The 12,782-nt window shown below is 44.0% G+C and overlaps 1 pseudogene; it reads left to right on the forward strand.

Moving 5' to 3' along the window:
• The first annotated feature begins 2,643 nt into the window (after positions 1 to 2,643).
• Positions 2,644 to 3,001, forward strand: LOC110128534 (small ribosomal subunit protein eS25 pseudogene; annotated as a pseudogene).
• Positions 3,002 to 12,782: the final 9,781 nt, after the last annotated feature.

Genomic DNA, 12,782 nt, shown 5'->3' on the forward strand with positions numbered 1-12,782 from the left:
AAGGTCAAGATGTGAACAGATATCTCATCCAAAATAAGTCACATGAGATAGGGAGGTGGGAGGGAGGATAGGGATGGGGAATACATGTAAATCCATGGCTGATTCATGTCAATGTATGACAAAACCCACTACAATATTGTAAAGTAATTAGCCTCCAACTAATAAAAATAAATGAAAAAAATAAAAAAAATGAAAAACAAAGGTTAATGCAAGTTAAAAAAAAATAGGTCGCATGAGAAGACAGTAGAACAATATCTTCAAAGTATTGAAAGGGAAAACTAGAATTCTATACTTAGTGAAAATCTTTCTTCAAAATATGGATGAAATAAAGATGGAAGAATCCAGTAGTATCAGACTTATACAGGAAGAAATGTTAAAGAAAATCCATCAGGCAGAAGGTAAATAAAACCAGATTGTAAATGAATCTCCCGAAGGCATGGGAGCATCAGGAACAGTACATCATGTCAGATAAAGAAGATTAACTCAAAATGAATTACAGACCTACAGGTAGAAAACAAATCTGTAGAACCATAGATAGAGAAAATATAGAAGAAAATTTTATGATTTCTTAAACACAATACCAAAAGTGCAAGCAATAAAAGTACAAATTGATAAACTGGGCTGCATCAAAATTAATAACATCCTTCAAAGTCAGGATAAAAAGCCACACAGTGAGAGAAAACATTTGTGATCATTTACTGTCTAACAATTTTAATACAGATTTATATCGAGATCACTCAAGACTAAATAATAAGAAAATTAACAGCCCAACAAAATGGACCAAAGGTTTGAACAGACACCTCCCCCCGGAGAAGATACATGGATGACTAACAAGCAAACAAAGACAAGAAGAGAAGTTCAGTATCATTAGTCACTAGGGAAGTGCAAATTAAAACCACAGTGACATACCATCTGTTATTAATATACGGGAAGTATGGTCTGGTATTGACGGGAAGGAGTCCATTAGATTCAGGAGCTCTAATGTCCTACCAGCCTATGTAAGCAAATCAAAATCTAAGCCTGTAAATGCCTCAAGCTTACAAAATCCAAACACTAAAGAACAAGCAATCAAAAACAGCCAAATAGCCTTTAAACAATAGCCAATCAATAGTTTCTTGCTTTGGCTTCTGTGAAAATCTCTCTTGAACTTCTGTTGTTGGAGCACCTTTAAGCACTTCCCATTTGATGCTGCCCAAATTTATTTTTGCTCAGATGGACTGTTAAAATTTTAATATGTCTCAGTATACATTTCAACACAATGAAGAGCTATTCAATGGCTAAAATTAAAAAGATTGACCATATCAAGTGTTGATGAGGATGTGGAGAAACTAAAATTCCCCTAAACTGCTAGTGGGATTGTAAAATACGACAAGCACTTTGGAAAGCAGTTAGGCAGTTTCTTTAAAAATTCAATATCATCTACCCAATGATCCAGCCATTTCACTCTTGGGTATTTATCCAAGAGAAATAAAAGCACATGTCCATGCATAGATTTGTACATGGATTTTAATATCAGCTTTATTTGTAATAGCCAAAAACTTGAAACAACCCTTCAACAGGTGAATGGATAAGCAAACTATGGTATATCCATATGATGCCATACTATTAGAAAATACCATTAATGAATTCTTGCTATGCACTATACCATGGATGAATCCCAAGATAAGTATACAGAATGAAAGAAGCCAGACAAGAGTATATAAAATGGATTATTCCATTTATATAAAGTTCTAGGAAATTCAAACTAACCCGTGGAGATATAAAGTGGATCAGTGACTGCAGGGGAAGAGGAACAACAGAGAAGAATAGCAAAGGGCCACAGAGAAACTTTGAGGAATTATGGACATGTTTGTAACTTGATTATGGTAGTAGTTTCACAAGTATATGCATGTGTCAAAAGTTGCCAAATTGTACACCTTAAATACAGGCAGTTTATTGTATGCAATTATACATCAATAAAGCTATTTTTAAAAACAAGTGTCTGAAAATAAAAAACAATGTCTGGCAGATGGTGGGCACTCAGTAAATATTTGTTAAATTAAAAACAAAAAGAAAAGCATGGTTACAAAGAGTGAACGGTTCCTCACCTGGACATCCTTGTAGGAAAGAGGTGGGGGGGTAGGATACCACTGCCCATAACCCAGCCCCACGATGGTACCAGGGTTCATTCATCCCTCTGCACAGGTCTTCACAACAAACCAGCTGACAGTAATTTACTCCAAGTGTATTTAATTAATATTCATGAAGAAATGAGAATGTACCTGAATTTCCACCAAGTACAAGAGCTATGTCAACTCTTTATTGTGTATGGTCCACATAAAAATCTGCCTTCTATCCAGGCATAATACCTTACATAGGCTAAAGAAACATAAGTACTTATCCTTTACAACAGAAGCATAAATATAGTATAGGCCAAATATGATACACAAGTGGGCCATTTGTTCGTAATGGTTCTGCACCAAGATCTCACTGGTGTTTACCAATAACCTGATAGTGAGTGTTCAATACATTTCTGTGAAGCCCTCTCCTCCAGGGAGAAACCCTCAGAGGACCACTTTGGGGTCTCATTCACAACCCTGTAGCCAATGGCAACTTCATTTATGTTTACTTATATTAAAAGCATTTCCCTCTTCCAACTTCACTATGCTGCCCAAGGATGACAAGAAGAAAGATGCCAGAATGTCAGCCAAGAAAGGCAAGGATCCAGTGAACAAATCTGGGGGTGAGGCCAAAAAGAAGAAATGGTCCAAAGGTAGAGTTCAGGACAAGCTTAATAACCTAGTCTAGTTTGACAAAGCAACATACGACAAACTCTGTAAAGAAGCTGTAACTCCAGCTGTCGTCTCTGAGAGACAAGATTCATGGCTCCCTGGCCAGGGCAGCCCTTCAGAAACCCCTTAGTAAAGGGCTTATTAAACTGGCTTCAAAGCACAGAGCTCAAGTGATTTACACCAGAAACACCGAGGGGGGAAATGCCTCAGCTCCTGGTGAAGACACATAAACAGGTCCCACCAACCATACATTTTGAAAATTAAAAATTTTATTAAATAATAATAAAAAAACTAAAGCATTTCCACTCGCCAACACATGCTTATCTCACGCAGATTTTCCCAGCGCCCCTGCAGGAGTAAGTAGGATACACACATCATCGCCTCCTCACAGATGAGAAAATGCAGACAAACAGGTGAAGCGATGTGCCCGCTAGGACACAGCCAGGTCCCAGTCGGAGCTGCAGGCTGACAGGTCACACGGCTGCCCACGTGGCTTGCCAGCAAAGTGAGGGAAGGAAGCACCATCTCCAGCATGGACCTCACAGAAGCCGTGACCCTCATCGGCTGTCAGGTTAGAGGGACTGTCCTGTGAGATCATCACCAACGTCCCAAGGCCTACGAGCCACAGAGATTAAACCCCTGCCTTTGCTCGCTCATCAGCTAATAAAGATGAATCTGATTACTGATGGGGCCTGAAGATCCCGTGGGTCTGGAAGCCAAAGTGGATGCCTTTTGTCCAACTCAGCTCTTGTCTGAAGAGCCAACAGGCAGTTTAAATAGATCTCAGCTGACAACTGTGTTGGGAGCCCAAGGTCAGGGAAAAACATAGCCACAAGACCTGCCGCTTGGGACTGGGGTCTCAGAGATGGGAAGCTTCTCCAAAGAGAAAAGACGGAGGAGGAGGGCTGATCTCACAGCCCAAGCCCTTGACACCTCGTTCCAGCCTGGCGTTTCAGCAACACAGGCTCTCTCTCCTACAATAAGGCCACAAACCCTGGAGGTCGGTTAAAACACCAGAGGCCAGCACATTAAGTGCCACACCCCTTATCTCCAAACAACTTTAAAATCAACCACCCAGATACCAACAGGGATATGCAGCTCCAGAATTCAAGAGGTAACTCAGGAAGCTGGTGAAGGGTGGTGACCAAGATTACCAGCCAGGATGTCAGACAAACCTGCTTTAAGACCCAACTCTTCATCTTCTTAGCTGTGCAACCTCAGGCAAGTCACTTTACCTCTCTGAGCTTCCATTCCTCATTTAGAGAATGGGGAGGGTGGAAATGCCTACCTCACTGTCTTACTATGAGGATTCAATGGGTTAATGCATGAGAGAGCTTAGTAAACTGCAGGGTCTGTAGTAACAGCCCCCTAAATATTACTCGTAATTATTGTGCTGATTGGAGACAGAAGTAAAGGAAGGGGAGAGCCTGGCCTTTTGCTGGACCACACTCCATGGAGGAGGGGTGGGTAGAATGAGGACCCAGGAGACATGAGGCAAAGGGAGCCAGAACAGAGCACGTGGATGCTAAAAGTGGACGTGGAAGGCCACCAGACCCTTCTTCTGTTGTCTAATTACTATTTTCTTTGACAGATGATGAAACTGAACTCAGCTGGTTTCATGGCAGCCCCCCCAGCAGCTCCAGTTTCACCACAGGGCCCTATAGTCTCTCCTCCACTCTTTGTCGAGACTGGATCCCTTCCCATCTGGAGAGCCACTGGGGACAGGAAGTGCCTTTCAACAAACCTCTTCCAGCCCAGCTCAGAAAACAGCTGACCTGCTTCCATGCCGTGGCACCTGCAGACTTGCACTGGTGCTGCACCGTGAGACCTGCATGAATGATCCCCTCGGGAGAGCCCCACAAACCCAGCATCCCACTGCCCTGTGCTAGAAGAACAGTGCACAGACATTCTAGCCTTGATTCCAGCCCTGTGTGTTTCAAGCCAGCCTCAGGCAGCTCAGTGCTAAATAGACACTTGGGGTGACAAGTGTAGAAAGGTGCATAGAGATAAATCACTCTGGCCCTACTCACCAGGAGAACAAATGCCACCCAAGTCACAGGGCTGGCTGCGACAAGTTTGTCTTAGAGGCAGTGGCACAGATAAAAGGCTTCAGGAGTTCCAAGAAAAGGGAGTGGAGCCTTCCAACTGGAAGGCAGGAAGCAGGCATTTGACCCAGGTGGCATTTCTGTGCCCCAGGCAGCCAAATCTATGGGGATTTATCTCCTGACTTTCCCGGAAAAGACGCAGGAACAGGTGATGCAGGCGGCTAAGAGCATTTCTCCAAAGACCTTGAAAGGGATCCAGAGCCCAAAATGTGGGCAGACTTCCTCAAACCCTGCTCTCTCCTCAGGCTCTGACACTCCCCATGCCCCCTCCCACACCCCTAAGAGCTCCCAGAGAACCTGGCTGGATTTGTACGCAGGAAGAGTCTCACTCAGGACTTGCAGTGACTATGAAGCCAGAACGACTAGGAGAGAAATCTGAGATCTTATACACTCGTGCCCTCAGCTCACTGTGAGTGTCTGGGCTCAGGGCACCCCCTCTCAATCCTCAGTCATTCCACAAGCATGAAAGACAGCCCTCTACTCCCCAGCCCTGGGAATCATTTATTAGGTGGAAAGAGATGGGGCACAGAGGACAGAATGGGAAACTCAGGCTTTGCCTCTCCCTAGAACCACTCCCAAACAAATCCAGGCTTCTCACATCCTCTAATTCATTTATGCATTCTTCAATAAACGAATATTTCTTGAGCCCTAGCTCTCCACCAGGCCGACAGTCTCCTCCTCTTTCCAAAGTTTACTATTATCGCAGCAGTGCTTCTCAAATTGAGGTGGACTGACCCTCTGCCACAGAAACATGAAATTGTTGTAAAATGAAGACTTCCCAGGAACCCTCTCGTTGCACCCCACACTGAGTCAGAACCTCACCAGTAAATCTGGGACCACAGACAAAAGCAACTGTCCACCCACATCCTGCTCCTGGGCGTGTGATCTGTGCAAGCACATGGGGCCTCAGGCTCAGATAGGTTTCCCAGAGGGTTTGGTGATCTGCTGTCACCATCTTGTGATTTTCTTTTTTTTTTTTTTTTTTTCGAAGAACAGTTGCTGATGTTTTTGCTGTTTTATCACTAAGTCATGTCCAACTTTTTTGCAACCCCATGGACTGTAGCCCACCAGGCTCCTCTGTCAATGAAATTTCTCAGGCAAGAATACTGGACTGAGTTGCCATTTCCTCCTCCAGGGGATCTTCTTGACCCAAGAATTGGCAGGTAGATTCTCTACCACTGAGCCCCTAGGGAAGTCCGTAGTTGCTGTATAAACATTATATGGGTTACAGGTATACAATACAATGATTCACAATTTTAACGGTTACACTCCATGTATAGTTATTGTTTAAAAAATTGCCTACGTTCCCTGTGTTGTACAATATATCCTTGTAGCTTATTTTATACCTGTTTGTACCTCTTAATCCCCTACCACATGTTGCCTGTTCCCCCTTCCCTCTCTTCACTGGTAACCACTATATTTGTTTTCTATACCTGTGAGTCTGCTTTTTTTTTGTTATATTCACTAGTTTCATGTATTTTTAGATTCCATGTATAAGTGATGTGATACAGCATTTGTCTTTCTGTCTCTGATTTATAATGTCTTCCAAGTCCATCCATGTTACTGCAAATGACAGAAGTCTGTTCTTTTTATGGCTGAATAGTATTCCACTGTCTATATTAATACACATACAAAACTTTCTTTGTTTATTCATCTGTTGATGGACACTTAGGTTGCCTCTATATCTTGACAATTGTAAAAAAAAAATGCAGCTATGAACCTTGGGTTGCACGTATCTTTTCAAATTAGTGTTTTTGTTTCTTTCAGATATATACACTCAGGAGTAGAATTGCTAAGCCATATGGTAGTTCTATTTTCAGCTTTTTGATGAAAACTTCATACTGTTCTCCACAGTGGCTGTACCAATTTACATTCCCACCAACAGTGTACAAGGGTTCCCTTTTCTCTGCATCCTCACCAACATTTGCTATTTGTGCTCTTTTTGATGGTGGCCATTCTGACAGGTGTGGGGTGATATCTCACTATGGTTTTGATTTGCATTCCCTGATGATCAGCAGTGTAGAGCATCTTTTCATATGCCTGTTGGCCATCTGCATTTCCTCTTTGAAAAAATTCTTAATTTGTGATTCAGAGTAATTCTATGTTTCTGTTTTATAGGTGAAGCCCAGTGGAAAGCTGGGGTGCGCATGTGAGCAGAGCAGACACAGGCATAATGTGTGGCCACCATTCTTTTTTTGCAAGGGGGATCAAACCATTTTACTGAGGGGCTTCAGGGGAGGGTCAAAAAGCTGGGAGGACAATGAAATCTGACGTCCTTCTCCTGGCCATCTCCCCAGCTTCTCAGCTGCTGAAAGTTGGCCACCATTCTTTGCGTCACCATTTGTACATAGCATTTGCGATTCCTATGAGCATAGAATTCCAGTGGACTCACACTGCACGCAACTGAGCAAGACTCAGAGTAAGCACAAGAGTGTTATGGCAACAACTGAGTGACAAGAGAGCTGACAGCCTCGACAAGCTACATTTTCTATTCAAATCAGAACTCGCTTTGAACACGAAAAGAAGGAAATGTCTCCTAGGAAACCTGACTAACCAAGGAATGGGAAAGGCAGAGAAACTCACAGACCTCTTTCCTTTCTGTGTTTCCTTCCTCATCAGGAAGCTGAAAGTAGAGAGAGCTAGCTGATAGAATGTGGGACTACAAAGAGATGCAATAAAAAACAGTAGAGCTTATTTGTAAGAGTTTCCACTATTCACATGTGAGCTATGAAAAACAATTGTGTAATTGTGGTGGTTCCACTAGTTAAACACTCTTATACTTTCATCCAAACTGGCATTGTACAATATAACTATAAATTCATGTAATAATTTAATTCTTAAATTTTCATTTACTTAGAACTCTCTTAAGTAGAAAATTAAAAAGACCTTGAGATGGGAATATAAACTGGGCAGCCACTATGGAAAACGATTTTGAGGTTCCTTAAAAAAAACTTAAAATAGAGTTGCCATATGATCCAACAATCCCACTCCTGGGTGTATATCCAGAAGAGACAAAAACTCTTACTTCAAAAGATGTATGCACCCCAATGTTCATAGCAGCACCATTTATAATAGTTAATACATAGAATATCCCTAAATGTCCATTGACAGATAAATGGATAAAGAAAATGCAGTGTATATACATATATATGTGAATATTATTAAGTCATAAAAAAGAATGAAATACTTCCATTTGAAACAACTTGGATGAACCTAAAGATTATCATACTAAGTGAAATGTCAGGAAGAGAAAGAAAATATATAATGTCACTTATATATGGAATCTTTAAAAATAATACAAATCACCTTATTTATAAAACAGAAATAGACTCACAAACATAGAAAACAAACCTACAGTTACCAAAGGGGAACGTGATAGGGGAGGGATAAATTAGGAGTACATGATGAACAGATACACACCACTATGTATGAAATAGACAAAAAAGGACTTTTTGTATACCACAGGGAACTATATTCAGCATCATGTAATAACCTAAAAAGGAAAAGAATCTGAAGCTCTACACCTGAATCTAACATAATATCATAAATCAACTATGGTTAAATTTTTTTTTAATGAAATGAGGGGAAAAACATTAAAAAAGAAAAAAGAAGACTTCCCTAGTGATCCAGTGGCTGAGAAACCACCTACCAATGCAGGGGACAAAGGTTCAATCCTTGGTCTGGGAAGATCCCACACGTCTCGAGGCAACTAGGCCCACAGGCCACAGCTACTAAGCCCACGCTCTGGAGCCCGCAAGCCGCAATTACTGAAGCCTATGCCCCTAGAGCCTGTGCTTTGCAACAGGAGAAGCCACGGCCATGAGAAGCCTGAGCACTGCAACTGGAGAGGAGTCCCCCGCTCGCTGCAGGTAGAGAAGGTGCACATGAAATGAAGATCCAGCAGAACCAAAAATAAATAAAGAAAAAAAAACAAAAACAGAAAACACCTTGAGAGCTTTATGTTTTTGTAGCTCTCGTGGCATTTTTTTTTTTTTCCTGCTCTTTGAACAAAGGGCCCACATTTCCATTCTGCCCTGGGACTCACAAGTTATTTGCAGCCCTGAATACACCTGCAGAGGTACATAGCAAGGGAACGTTGAGAACGCACAGCTGGATAACAGTGGCAGAGCTCTGCCGACGCCAGAGCCAGAAGCAGCGATGTGCAGGGCTGGCTCTCAACAGTCAACATGGCAACTCTGTGCAAGTCTGTGCTCAATGACATAACTCTGAAATCTGCCGGGGGTGGTAGTGCTGCCATCACAGAAATGAGCATATCCTGCAGATCAGGGCTCTTTTTGTCCCAGAGAGCTAAACTTTCATGAGCATACAACTGGTCAGAGGCCAACTAGTTCAACCTCCTTATGAAATCAAAGCGGATGCGATTGTCTAAAGTCCCACCATTCCTAACGAGGGGCTTGTCATATCTGGGTCTGAGGTTTTAACGTGGAAAAGAGTCATTCCAAAGTCCATTGGAAACCAGGGGCCAGAATCCTGGCAGATGTGCCTGTGCTGCAGATGGTGCAGACTCTCTGGGATGCTCCAGGGTTTAACTGGGACTGGTGGTGTCCTCCCTGAATTGTCCTGTCACCAGGCTGAAAGGGTAACCTTTGCTTATAAATGCTGGGTCTCACTCCAGAACATGCCTCCCAGCCCGTAATTACCCTCAGAGCATGCTGTTTCCACTTAGGGAAACCTGAGCTTCCTTCCAAATGGCACCGGGCATGACCTGAAATTACATGTTTGCCTTCTGAAATGGGCACACTAGTCAAGCCTGCTGCCCTGGAGTCCCAGCAGACCAAGAGGCAGGAGGCCTGGAGGGGAGCTAGCTGGAGCTGGAGCAGCCATGGACTGGCTAAAGCCAGACTAGAAGCAGGGCCTCCTGTGTGTTCATCTGCACTGCAGAAGCCTGAGGTTGCCGTCCCCACCCAGGACTGGACCCGCCCAAGGCAAGGCCCTGCAGCCCTCTGGGGGCTCATCAGTGTCACACTTTGCCCAAAGTCTTCGTTCCTCAATGCAAAGCACATTTGCCAGTCACCTATCTTGTGACAGGCATTGGAGATGCAACCCTGAATGAAATGTTTATCCTGTTCCTCCAGGGCTCACAGTCTGGTGAGCAAACCAGATGTGAAGCAAATGGTCACACTTTAAAGGAGACTGTGATGTGATCCTTGAGAGAAGGAGGAAACAGCTTGACTCTTCCTGGCCCCACAGAGAAAGGTAGGGTCCAGGGTGGTGGGGCAGAAGTGATATTTGACCTTGACATTGAAGGATGGATTGATTGAACCCTTTACGATTTGAAGGTACTTGCATGAACATTCGTTAATTTGACTCTAAGAACCGTGCTATCAAATAGAATAAGAAAGATAGTATTAGTCCACTTTGGAGAGGTAGAAATTAGGATTCAAGTTGACTTGCTCATGATCACATAACAGGGAAGGAAGAAAAGGGCTGAAAATAGAACAGCTGGGAAAGAAGGTTAGACATTAGCTCCTGTGTAATAGGAACAGAGCTGGTATTAGAAAGCGATGTGGGAGAAGGCTGACTCTCCTTTGCCTAGATCCTGATGCAAGGGCAATCTCCATTCCCCTTCCCGAGGGGGTTACTGCTCCTGACCTCTCTCCCACCCTGGCCTCTCTCTTCCCCACAAATGTCACCCAGCTTCTGTCCACCAGTAGCCCCTGACTTCCGAGTCCCCTCAGCCCCCATTGCCCCCCGGCCCACTCATCTCCACAGGCCAAGGCACCCAGGTGTGTGGGTCTGGTCCCAGGGTGGAGAGTCTGGGGTCTCTCAGATAAGTCCCATCTCCATCCGGAGGTGTGCCCTATGCCTGTCAGCTACACAGAACCACCTGGAGAACTTTTGAAACAGAAAGACCTGAGGCTCACCTCTGGTGAGTCTGGTAGAGCAACTTGAGTTAGAGCTGAGGAATCTATGTGACTTTTAAAGTTGCCATACTGACAACGAGAAAAGTACATTAGTGCTTTTCATTCTACCTGCACTGTTTCATCTAAGCTATACCTATAGGTGCAAAGATGTTCACTGTGACATTTTGCATTTTCATTAATGTAAAAGGGGGAGGAAAAAAATTAAAGGTCTCCAGGTAATCTGATGTTACCAGATTTGAGAATTAGTCTTCCAGGGCCCCAGGAATCATTTCATCAGTTCTGTCTTCAAGTAGAAGTGTCCTTAAGTTCAAGCCTCAGAGATCACGGCCCACTCCTTGTCCAGATTTCCAGGGAAGAAGTGGTGAATCCCCCTTCCCAACTGTCTCTATTGCCTTAGCTCCCTCCCTGACAGATGGCCCCGCCCAGTGGTTCCCTCCGTCCCATTTGCTGTACTGGTTTCCCTATGGTGAACTGACCCTTGACACCAACGAAGAGCCATTTTCCTTTTATACTCGGGGTGGTGGGGGGTGGAAGCTTGCAGAGTTGAAGTCATATGTGTGACAATAAATTTTTTAGATGAAAATAATATGGAACTTGGAACAGAGCTTATTAGGGTGCTATAGGAGTAGGTGTGGGGAAGGATAAGGGGAGCAGGGATTCCCCTGACACCTCCATGGTGAGAAAAGGCAGAACGAAGAGTTTCACCTTGCTTGAGCGGGAAGTCTAAAGTCAAGATGTTGGCAGGTTCAAGTCCTTCTGATGGCCTGGAGAGAAGGATCTGCTCCAGGCCTCTCCCCCGGGCTTGCAGATGGCAGGCTTAATATCATCTTCCGTCTACGTGTGTCTCTGTGTCCAGATTTCCCCTTTTTATCAGGATCCCGGTCATACTGGGTTAGGACCTCATGGCCTCACTTTCACTTCATTATCTCTGTAAAGATTCTACCTCCAAACAAGGCCATATTCTGAGATACCTGGGGGTTAGGACTTCAATATATAACACAATTCAACCCATAATGTTGCTCTTGTTATTGAGTCGCTAAGTTGTGTCTGACTCTTTGCAACTCCATGGACGGCAGCATGCCAGGCTCCTCTGTCCTCCATTATCTCCCAGAGTTTTCTCAGATTCATGTCCATTGAGTCAGTGATGCTATCTAACCATCTCATCCTCTGCCTCCTTCTCCTTTTGCCTTCAATCTTATAATACCAAGCTAAAATTTCATGTTTTCATGGCACCCGCTGGTCGCTCTGCCTGTTTCACAGAAGGGCAAAACTGAGACCCAGGCAGAAAGCTGCCCGTCCACAGGAGCTCCAGTGAGTCATCAGTGGGAGCAAGAAGCTGACCCAGCAACCCGGACTCCCAGACCAAGTGGTCACCACAGGCTCCCGTAAAGCCAGAAGGCAGAGGCTTCCGAACTGGCATCTGAATCCATCCAACTCTGTGTGGTTTGCTCTGAGAGCCTTTTATTTACTTTAAAATATAGACATATAGGGAGCTGCGTGCCCTCCAACATATGTGCAACACCCTCAGCTGAGATGATCTGTGAAACCCCAAATTGTCCCCATTAGATTCCCAGGAACCTCTTTGCTGAGCACAACCGGACCTCAAACCCCACTGCCTGGACAACTTCCAGTTCGTCATTCCGGTCACTCTGGAGTCTGAAAATCCCTCACATGACCCCCGTCCTGGCCCCTCCTTTGCCACATCATCAGAATTCAATAAGTCCATACTTAGTTCAAATTCAAAAATCTTGCTTTTTCCTTTTTTTCAATATCCTGAATTATTTTCTAGATCAGGAGTCCCCAACCTCCAAGATCTCATGCCTGATGATCTGAGGTGGAGCTGATGTAAAAATAATAGGAATAAAGAGCACAATTGATGTAAAGTGCTTGAATCATCCAGAAACCATCCCTCCCCACATCCGCTTGCAGAAAAACTGTTTTCCATGAAATCGGTACCTGATGCCAGAGGTTGGGGACCACTGTTCTAGACCACAGAGGGCAGTCACTACCCAGGTCTTCCA

Source organism: Odocoileus virginianus, chromosome 30 (genome assembly GCF_023699985.2).
Source record: "Odocoileus virginianus isolate 20LAN1187 ecotype Illinois chromosome 30, Ovbor_1.2, whole genome shotgun sequence".
NCBI lineage: Eukaryota > Metazoa > Chordata > Mammalia > Artiodactyla > Cervidae > Odocoileus > Odocoileus virginianus.